Here is a 10,804-nt window from a genome sequence, read left to right as displayed (position 1 = left end):
TACATATTTTCAGTCTCACAATCAATGGATTTAATGTTCAAAAGCACCCCAAATTCCTCTATTTTGCAACATTCCTCTAGTATCATCTTAATCCAAGTCACCATAATTATCCTTCACCTGAATCCATATAATTATTTCCTAGCTGCTTTTACTGTCGCTGTCTCTAAAATTGATACTTCCCACAGCATCCAGAGTGACCTACATAAAACATAAATGAGATCATTTCACTTATTCAACATCTTCCAATGTCTTCTACCACACTCAGAATAAAATCCAGTCCCTTACCCTGGTTTATAAAGCACTAGGTGATTGCAGCCATGAAATTAAAAGACCCTTACTCCTTGGAAAGAAAGTTATGACCAACCTAGTTAGCATGTTAAAAAGCAGAGATATTACTTTGCCAACAAAGGTCCATCTAGTCAAGGCTATGGTTTTTCCAGTGGTCATGTATGGATGTGAGAGTTGGACTGTGAAGAAAGCTGAGAACCAATGAATTGATGCTTTTAAACTGCGGTGTTGGGGAAGACTCTTGAGAGTCCCCTGGACTGCAAGGACATCCAACCAGTCCATCCTAAAGGAGATCAGTCCTGGGTGTTCATTGGAAGGACTGATGCTGAAGCTAAAACTCCAATATTTTGGCCACTTCATGCGAAGAGTTGACTCATTGGAAAAGACCCTGATACTGGGTGGGACTGGGGGCAGGAGGAGAAGGGGACAAGAGAGGATGAGATGGCTGGATGGCATCACCAACTCGATGGATATGAGTTTGAGTGAACTCCGGGAGTTGGTGATGGACAGGGAGGCCTGGCGTGCTGTGATTCATGGGGTCAAAAGAGTTGGACATGACTGAGCGAGTGAACTGAACTGAACTGAACTGAACTGAGGTGATCTTCACCCTAGATATTCATCACTCCTGGGAAGTTCAACACCTAATTTTTTCATGACTAATGTCTTCTTTGGGGGGCTTCCCTGGTGGCTCAGGTGGTAAAGAATCTGCCCGCAACGTGGAGACCTGGGTTTGATCCCTGGGTTGGCAAGATCCCCTGGGGAAGGGAACAGCTACCCACTCCAGTATTCTGGTTTATATAATCCCATGGACAGAGGAGCCTGGCAGGCTACAGTCCATGGGGTCGCAAAGAGTCAGACAGGACTAAACAACTTTCACTTTCAATGTCTTTTTTTAATTCTGATCTTTTTTTTTTTTAATCTTTGTTTTTAATGGAACATCCTCTCAGGAATTTTCCTCAATCACCCAAGCTACAATGGCCAGTTGTTTGTCATTTCTGCATAAACTTTCTTACCATTTGACAATGTTCTTGTCTGTCTATTGTTTCATTTGACCAAATGAATGAATAAATGAAAGCATCCCTGATTCAGTAGATGTCTCAGGCCCTTGATAAATGTACGTCTTTGTGTTTAGTGCAAGCATATGATGACTTTTGAAATCCCTAATGTCATTGAATTCAGTCTGATGCATGTACTAACAATAAAAGATCATTAGAATGTTTGGTTCCATGATTAGCAAAAAAAAAAAAAAGTCCAAACTAGCTTGTCCTTTGGAGTCAATAGCTTCTACTCAGAAAGACCAATGATACAGAACAAGTCCAGACATTGACCTACTTTGAAACTGTGTTCACCAACTGGAGTTGTGTTGACCAGTGAATGGCATTTGAAAGCCATTAACAAACATGATGTCATAATTATGGAATGAGCAGAAAGTACAACATGAAGAGGAAGATCAAATGAAACTCTGTGGAAACATGTGGGTTTAAGTCACAGAAGACTGCAGTTGTCTCACTGTCATACTTTAAGGCAATCAGAACAAGTCCTTATGATGAAAGAGGGCTGAGTTAGTTATCTATCATGATCATTCATCTTTATAAGTCATCAATTTAGAGATTTTAAGAAGAGCCAAACATTTTGCACAAGTAGGAATCATCTCTGCCTGCACACACTCTGAAAAGTATTTATTCAGTTGCTTAAGTAGTGTGTAACTCTTCACGACCCCATAGACTGCAGCACACCAGGCTTCCCTGTTCTTCATCAACCCTCGGAGTTTGCTCAAACTTGTGCCCATTGAGTCGGCAATGCCATCCAACCATCTCATCCTCTGTCACCCTCTTCTCCTCCTGCCCTCAATCTTTCCCAGCATCAGGGTCTTTTCCAGTGAGTCACCTCTTTGCATCAGGTGGTCAAAGTATTGGAGCTTCAGCTTCAGCATCAGTCCTTCCAATGAATATTCAGAATTGATTTCCTTTAAGATTGACTGGGTGGATCCCCTTCCTGTCAAGGGACCCTCAAGAGTCTTCTCCAGCACAATACAAGAGATCTGGGTTCAATCCTTGGGTCAAGAAGATCCTCTGGAGATGGAAATGGCAACCCACTCCAATGTTCTTGCCTGGAGAATTCCACAGAGAATGGAGCCTGATGGGCTTCAGTCGATTGGGTCACAAAAAGTCAGACACGACTGAAAAAGAGATATGTCCACTAACTGGTTCCATAGTGATCTCCAGTAATTTCTTTCTCTGTTTAGTTACTCACTTTGGAAGGGAAGGAGACTGAATGTTAGCCTCAGACAAATGTGTATGCTTTTAATAGTGGAATATGCGCAAAAGTTAGAGATCCTTGAAACTACTCTTTTCATCCTCAAGTCAAGGAAAGCATAAAAATTGTTCCTGAACAGATGTTCTCTCAGGTAGAACTTGTCAGGATCACCTTCCATCTATTTAGAAGGAATATATTACACACCTTTTAACATACCAATCTTAACCCTCCTTAGAAACCTTCTTAGAAACCCTGGGTTACCCAAATCAAAATCTTGCTACAGGTTCAGACTTATTGAAACAACTAAATAAAATTTGCTTGCAGTTCACAGTTTTAAAGTGCCTAATTTTAGAAAAGTAGTTCTGCAGAATAGGCTAACACGTTAAGTTACATGTTCTTTGCAACAGAATTATGTAGGTTCTGAAAACACAAGTTTGCCAGCCTGGAATTCCTTATGCCAAAGATATGAAATGCTGTTTCCTTCCCTGGTAGCTTAGCTGGTAAGGAATATGAAATGTTTCCCTCGTAGCTCAGCAGGTAGAGAATCTTCCTGCAATGCAGGAGACCTTGGTTCAATTCTTGGGTAGGGAAGATCCCCTGGAAAAGGGATAGGCTACCCACTCCATTATTGTGGCCTGGAGAATCCCCATGGGCAGAGGAGCCTGGTGGGCTACAGTCCACGGGGTCCCAAAGCCCTGGACACAACTGAGTGACTAAGCACAGCACAGCACAGAATTTACTGAACTCACCTGGAAGCTAATTCACTTTTAACTCCAACATTTGCCAAAGACTTTCAATCAGTAGACAGATTCTACAGAAAAATGACAAGTGCTCCTAAGGCACATTTCAGACCCAAGAAACCTCAGAATATCTTTTTTTCTATTGAAATATTGAGTCAAAATGTTCTACATTAGGAAATACCCAGGCTCCTTGCCTTCCTACATTTTTCTCCTCTATTTTTCACCAATTTCAGTGAGTACAAAAAGTTCTCCACTTGGAATTTGCTTTTGACAAGCCAGCACAATGAGGAAAATGAATAAATAAAAACTGTGTGTATGTGTGTGCCTGTGTGTTAAATCACTTCAGTCACGTCCAGTTCTTTGTGACCCCATGGACTGTAGCCTGCCAGGCTCTTCTGTCCATGGGATTCTCCAGGCAAGAATACTGGAGTGGGTTGCTGTGCCCGCCTCCAGAGGATCCTCCTAACCCAGGGATCGCGCCCATGTCTCTCACGTCTCCTGCACTGGCAGGTGGTTCTTTGCCACTAGCACCGCCCGGGAAGCCCAAAATAATATACATCTAGGTGCAATTATTTTGAATCATGATAGGACCTAAATGCATAAAAATTCTCTGTAAATAAGAAAAAGAAATGAATCTGACCCTAGTGAGTTTTTGTGGGTTTTTTTGTTTATTTTACTTTTGGCTGCACTGGGTCTGACATGGTGCTCAAGCGCTTCGTTGCTGCTCGCAGGCTTTCTCTAATTGTGGGACACGAGCTTCTCATTGCAGAGCGTGGGCTCAGTAGCTGTGGTCCATGGGCTTAGCTGCCCCTCATTGTCTGATATCTTAGTCCCCCACCAGAGACTGAGTCTGTGTCCCCTCATTGGCAGGCAGATTCTTAACCACTGGATCACCAGAGACGTTCCCCTAAGTTGTTTTTAAAATAATCCATTTGAATTCATCAGGGAGGGTAGGGAATATGTTTTCTTTTCCAAATCTATCTCAAGTGAATTAAAAATTCTTGGGGGACAGCAAGCATCTCAGACTAGTGGATGGAAGAGTGGAGATTTGAAAACAAATAGATCAAAATGGTTAATCCAGGTATTTGAACTACCTTGTATCCTCTGCCAGGTTACTTATTCTCTCTGGGACTGAAGTTCTCATCTGTATGATCAGGATAAATATTATCTAGTTGATGAAGTTGTGGTGTGAACTGAAAATCTAAGCATCTGATGTCTGGTAAATTCGCAAGAAGAGTTTAATCTCTATGGATTTCCCAGCATACCCAACTCAGAGTTTTATATAGTGGATACTCAATGGGTGTTTTCCGAACAAAATAAAATTGAAAACTCTATCCATATTATAAAACATGCACTATTAAATAAGGAATCATTACCATTAGTAGGACTTTTTTCAGCTTTAGCATCTTCTAAACTTCAGATCCCTTCCAGTTTCTCCTTTGTACTTATCCTATCTTTCTTCTCACTCCTAAATCAAGATGGAAAGTTACTGCATCATTACAATCTATTTAAATGTAGAAAAAGTCACATTTGATCTACCAATTTGGATTTATTTTGGAAAAAAAGTCAACATTACAGTGAAATAGATGTAATATAGAAATTAAGGCTACACAAATATTAGAGGATGCAGCATTGAAGGTTTTAGAATGGAGTGGAAAAAAACATCCATCTCTAGGAAGTTTGAGAAGTGGCCACAGCTATGAAGAGGGACCTTGTAAAGAGGTCTGGAAACTACTTATTACTTAGGGAAATCACAGTCTGGGCAAGTCCAAAAATGTACCAGAACCATTAAGTGGAAGCTCTAGACACCAGCTGCGTCTAACCATCAGGACCTTCCCAGGATAAAAGTTTTAGTTCACTTCCACCTTCTGAATCTCACTTAAGTTCCTCTTACTAGCAAATTCTAACTAAGCACCACACAGGAAGGGAGTTCAAGGAATGTTCCACTTTCTTGGAAAGGGCTGCTGGTGATGGCGCCAAGTTCAGACAAACAATCCAGCACAGTCCATACTATATCTTGTTAACTCGTTAACTCAGCATCCGTCCTATTCCTAAAACCATCGTAAACTTCCAAATGAAGACAATGACATTATGCTTCCCCCTACATGAAGCAACTATCCTTCATACAACCAATGACGTTCTAATCAGTGGAAGAGGAGACAGACAAAAGACCCACACCACTGTCAATTCTTTAAAATACAAAGCAGAGGCAATGCAAAACAAGCACTTCGGTGTCAGAAAGCCTTAGGTTCAAATCCTGGCTCTCCTCAACTTCCCTGGAGGTACAGTGGATAAGAATCCAGCTGCCGACCCAGGGGACACAGTTTAGATCCCTAATCTGGGGAAATTCCACATGCCACAGGTACTAAGCCCTCAGCTACTGAACCTGCGCTCTAGAGCCCTGGGCTTCAAAACAAGGGAAGCCACCACAATAAGTTTGTGCACCACAATAAAAGAGTAGCCCCGACTAGGCACGACTAGAGAAAGCCTGTGTGCAGCAAGAAAGACCCAGCACAGTCAACATTTTTTTTAAAAATCTGGATCTCTTCTTTGACCATTGTGTGGCCTCCAATAAATTATGTACCTCTCTACTTGGAAATTTTAGAAAACCTATCTTCTAAGACTGCTGTATTAGCAACATGAAATCCCTAGCTCATAGTAAATACTCAGCAATATTAGCTTTGACCCATATGTATTTTAAGTGACATGGATAAGTAAGCATTTCTTTCTGAGGCCCTTACCAGATGCTCAACAGTATATTACATTGTTTTCATACTCAACATATATTACGTTGTTTTCATACTCAAATATGTATATGGCAGCATATTGGATAAACGTTCTAAAAGAAGCAGTTGATGAAATTTCCCAAATTAAATGATCAATTTCTTGTTTCTGCTTGTGTGCTAAGTCACTTTAGTTGTGTTGAACTCTTTGCAACCCTATGGGCTATAGCTGGCCAGCCTCCTCTATCCATGGGATTCTCCAAGCAAGAATACTGGAGTGAGTTGCCATGCACTCTTCCAGGGGATCTTCCTGACCCAGGGATCGAACCTGAGTCTCTAATGTCTCTTGTATTGGCAGACGAGTTCTTTACCACTGCTGCTGCTGCTAAGTCACTTCAGTCATGTCCAACTCTGTGCGACCCCATAGACGGCAGCCCACCAGGCTCCCCCGTCCCTGGGATTCTCCAGGCAAGAACACTGGAGTGGGTTGCCATTTCCTTCTCCAATGCACGAAAGTGAAAGGTGAAAGTGAAGTCTCTCAGTCGTGTCCGACTCTTCGTGACCCCATGGACTGCAGCCTACCAGGCTTCTCCATCCGTGGGATTTTCTAGGCAAGAGTACTGGAGTGGGTTGCCATTGCCTTCTCCTAGTACCACCTAAAAAATATAGAAGAATATGATGAAAGTAAAGAGTTGGTAGCAAAATCTAAGAAAAGACTAAAGACTTGAATAATATACAAATTACAAGATCATCTCCTGAAAAATAAGAAATTAGCTGTTTACTCAAGATAGTGGCAGTCCTGTTGTGCCTAAATTCTACCAGAGGTGACTTCAGGGAGGAATCAACTTTCTCTACCACAAAGAAGTAACACATAGGTTTGTACCTTAATGCTCTGACCTCATGTCAGAGGAGAAAAATCTCAACACAATTATTCTACCAGAAAACACCCATTTGTTGACACTGGCAGGCTACAGCATTATGAAAAATTATAACTGGAGAAAAAGACCAAAAAAAAAAAAAAACTGTGGAAGTCAAAATACTCAAGATGTATCTCTTCATAACTTGGATGGTTATTCTTTTATTTGGGCAAAGCATACTGAAGGTTTTTCAATGTTTGTACTGCAACTCATCCATACTTATGATATAATATCCAAAAAGCAGCCAGCAATCCCAACTTTTAAGGCTGCCAACCACGAAAAATTACTTAGCACAACAATGATTCTTCTTAACCATAAATGACGTTATCTGAGGCCAAACTTCCTAGATAGACTTGGATAGAAGCAGTCCTTTACCCTAGGGCTGTTGACTGTGTAACAGGCATACTGAGGGGCATGGGGAAAGTAAATACAAAATGTAAGTGGATTAAGTTAACTCTTTCAATACCTCAGATTTTGAATAAATGGGAATATGGACTTTTTTTTTTTGAACAAAGTTCTTTCTGTTAAACAAGTCATTTCTTGCTGTGTGTGCTGTGTAAAAAAAAAAAAAAAATCCTGGAAAGTGTAGGATGCTTAAAATTATGTTTTTGATTCCAAAAACTCAAGGTTCCAAAGATATAGGTTATATAAACAAATCTCAACTAATCTCAGTATAGAATTTGACTCTAAAATAACAAGAATTATGGGACAAAATATTAGAGTCATATTACTCAAAAACCAAACATTCTGAAAACAGTCTCTCCTATAGGAACCCTTTTACTTTTGGACATTTCTAATGGCTGCAAACTTTTTCATCCATAAAGAAGACATATATATCTTCTTCCCACTGTGTCTAACTTTTCCTTCTAGAAAACTGAAATACTTTTCTATTTAATAAAACTCCCAAAATGACACCGTGCCTTCCTTCCTGTACCCTAAATGTATACAACTTTTCTTAGTATTATTTAGGTCAAATCCCTTCTTTGTTCTGTATGCTTTTCCTTGAAAAGCTTTTAGTTTATCAGTATCAGCTTCCAAGTGTGGCACCCAAATGAAATGTGACAAATGAGGTAAGATGTGGTTAGTGGACTATCATTAATCTGTCACCTCCTTGTCACTGTGGTTATCTATCTATGCAGCCTAAGGTTGAATTAGATTTTAGGCAGACCTATTACATTATCTACGTGTCATGACTTCATGACTGACAAAAGACCTTCGGTCCTTTTCATAGAAATTAATGTTAATCTTGGTTACTCTACATTTGCTCAGTTGATTCTGAAATCATTGTAACTTTTTAAAATAATTTTATTTATTTATTATTTTCGGCTGTGCTGGGTCTTCGCTGCTGTGAGGGCTTTCTCCAGTTGCAGGGGGCAGGGGCCACTCTAGTTGTGGAGCGAGGGCTTCTCATTGCAGCAGCTTCTCTTGCTGCAGAGCACAGGCTCTAGGGAGCACAGGCTTTCGTAGTTGCAGCATGTGGGCTCCGCAGTTGTGGCTCCCGGGCTCCAGAGCACAGTCTAGTGTGGCACAGAGTGTGCGGGATCCTCCCAGACATGGAATCGAACCTGTGTCTCCTGCATTTTCATGCATTCTTCACCACTGAGCCACCAGAGAAGCCTCCATTGTAACATTTTACATTAATCCTACTACATTTCATCTTGTTAAACCTGGTTTTCTATTTTAACTAGATTTGGGCTCTTGATTCCGTTATCCAATAAATTAGCTAAACCTCCAAAGTCCACATTAACTCCATATTTCCTAAGCCCATCCACAATAATGAGGAGGCAAAGTTTCAAACGCTTGCTGCACATAACCAGCGATTCACTGACTTTCAAAGACACTGACTGCAATCCGAGAATCTCTCTCTGTTTTTCAATCTTTCTTGACAAGAGCTAAGTATCTTCCGCCTCATTTCCAGGTTCAAAGGAAGCTCTCCCTTTCATGTCCCACCCCTCTATTTTGAAGACCCCTTCATTTCTCTAGCCCAGCACTGCCCCGGAGAATTTCCTGTGATGATAGAAATGTTCTATTATCTGCACCGTCCAGTACAGCAACCGGTAGCCTCATGTGGCTATTAAGCACTTGAAATGTGCTTAATATAACTGGGAAGCTGAGTTTTTTATTTTAAAATAATTAAATTTACATTTAAATAATTAAAGTGAATAATAGTTACCATATTGCGTCGCACACCCCTAATCAACTTTTCCTGTTAGTCAGGATCCAGTCAGGAAGGAATTTTTGTGTAAATAGTTAACTAAGTTTAAATTTGTTGAGTATTTAAAAAGAGAACTCCAATGCATCACCAAAGTACCAACTCCAGCTTCCATTCCCTAGAACGGAGGAAACGACAATGAAAGACTTCAGGATATATGAACGTAGAAGTCTGGAGGCAAGGCACCCATGAGCTGAGAACTTAGACCTCTGAAGAGGGAACGGGAGTGGGCATAAGATTCTTTTCCATTATAGGTCATCACAACATACTGAATATAGCTCCCTGTGCTATAAAGTATATCCGTGTTGTTTATCTCTTTTATATATAGTAGTGTGTATCTGCTAAGGTGGTTTGGCAAGCGTGGAGAAAATGGCAAACCATCTTCCGCTGCCATGTCACGAAGAAACTGCTGCTGCCCGGGTGAAGAAGTGTTGCTTGGGGATGGGCACAAGAAACAGGAAGCCGGTGGGAACCAAAAAGAAGCAAATCCCTTCAGCCTCCTCTACCCTTGTGGCCTCTCTGCTGGCGGAACCTCACAGCACAAGCAAAAAGTGGCTGGCAGAGTCCAGTTCCCAGCATCACCAAGCGAACTAAGCTAAAACTGACGCACATTCTTATCTGTTTCTCCCTTCTCTACTTTTCTCTTACTGTCCCCAGGCCCAATCTTATATGGCCCCAGGGAGGAAAACCAAACCAGCAAATATGCCTCGGAGAACCTTTCAGACTAAAATCGATCAACAGTGAGAGATAGGGAATAGAAATTAGCCTTCCGTGGATGCACGAGAAAAGAAAAGCACCCACAAAAAACAACCGGAGTTAAAAACTGCCATATTTTTACTATTTTCTGTGAAGATACCTGTAGAAAGAAATAGAGCACAGTAACTGGGGACTGACATCATCAGCGTCGTGAAGCAGTCGGAATTGGTGAGGACCATGGCGAATACGTGCCCATCTAAAGGGGGCAGTAGCTAGCTGTCCAACCCGCCAGAGACTGCAATGTGGTAATACGAGTCCAGTTCCCAGATCTCCTAATTATCTGAGAGATGCCAGAAATCTGGGTTTTTATGTGAAAGCTTCCAATTTCAAAATGTTGGCTCAAAAATGCTTTAAACAGTGTATAAGCCAAATGAAACACTGAGATGGGCCAAATCTAGCCTGTGGCCGTGGTTTGGGACTACTGCACTGCAGCATGCAGATGAAAGGGGATCTGGGGGGAATACAGGGACCTCAAGTATGATATCACATGGCCCATAGGAAGGAACAGCCTAGTTCAACGTTATGTGATGACCCAAATTTTAATGCAATGTTAGCTTCTTCATTATGTTTTGTTCTCTTCTTCCTTTTGTTTGCCTTTCTTTCTTATTTTGGTTATGGTCATTGATGATGTTAAGGCAAAGTCAGCCTAACCTAGCACTGTCAGTCACTAAGATGATCATTCCCTTCAATGTGGAGTTAATTTAAAATAAGCACTTTGGGAGAAGTACCCTGTATAAATCAAATAAATAATCCTTATTCTGAGGTTTTGGAATTTACTTTAAGAGAGTTGGCACCTCTTTAGTTTCACCGTGAGAGCAATAGCCAATCATTGGGACATTTAGTAGGCTATGTAAACTGGAGGCAAATTGAAATAAACAACATATATACATGTATGCATTGTACATATAATAT

The sequence above is a fragment of the Bos javanicus genome, chromosome 1 (assembly GCF_032452875.1).
Source record: "Bos javanicus breed banteng chromosome 1, ARS-OSU_banteng_1.0, whole genome shotgun sequence".
NCBI lineage: Eukaryota > Metazoa > Chordata > Mammalia > Artiodactyla > Bovidae > Bos > Bos javanicus.
Note: the sequence above shows the minus strand (reverse complement) of the source record.